The sequence below is a fragment of the Elephantulus edwardii genome, unplaced genomic scaffold (genome assembly GCF_000299155.1).
Source record: "Elephantulus edwardii isolate Elephantulus edwardi_28Jun2011 unplaced genomic scaffold, EleEdw1.0 scaffold00018, whole genome shotgun sequence".
NCBI lineage: Eukaryota > Metazoa > Chordata > Mammalia > Macroscelidea > Macroscelididae > Elephantulus > Elephantulus edwardii.
Window position 1 is genome coordinate 21,589,076 of NW_006399768.1, and position 569 is coordinate 21,589,644.

Consider the following 569-nt stretch of genomic DNA (forward strand, 5'->3'; position numbering starts at 1 on the left):
AGCCAACATTGTTCTCAATGGAGATAAGTTAAAGGCATTCCCTTTAAGAACAGGAACTAGGCAAGGATGCCCATTATCTCCTCTCTTATTCAATACTGTATTGGAAGTCTCAGCGATAGTAATAAGACAAGAAAAAGACACAAAAGGCATACAAATTGGCAAAGTGGAGGTAAAATTATCCCTCTATGCAGATGATGTGATAGTATACTTAGAAAACCCTAAAGACTCAGCAAGAAAACTATTGGACATAGTTGACCAAGTAGCAGGATACAAGATCAACATACAACAATCAGTTGGATTTCTCTGCAGTGACAAAGAGAATACAGGGCTGGAGCTAAGAAAAACAATACCCTTCACAAAAGCTAATCACAAGATAAAATATTTGGGGGTAAATATAACTAGAAGTATAAAGGATCTATTCAAAGAAAATTACAAAACATTACCATAAGAAACAAAAAGAGACCTGGAGAAGTGGAAGAATATCCCTTGCTCACGGATAGGAAGACTCAATGTTGTCAAAATGGCAATACTACCAAAGGCAATTTACATGTTCAATGCAATTCAATACA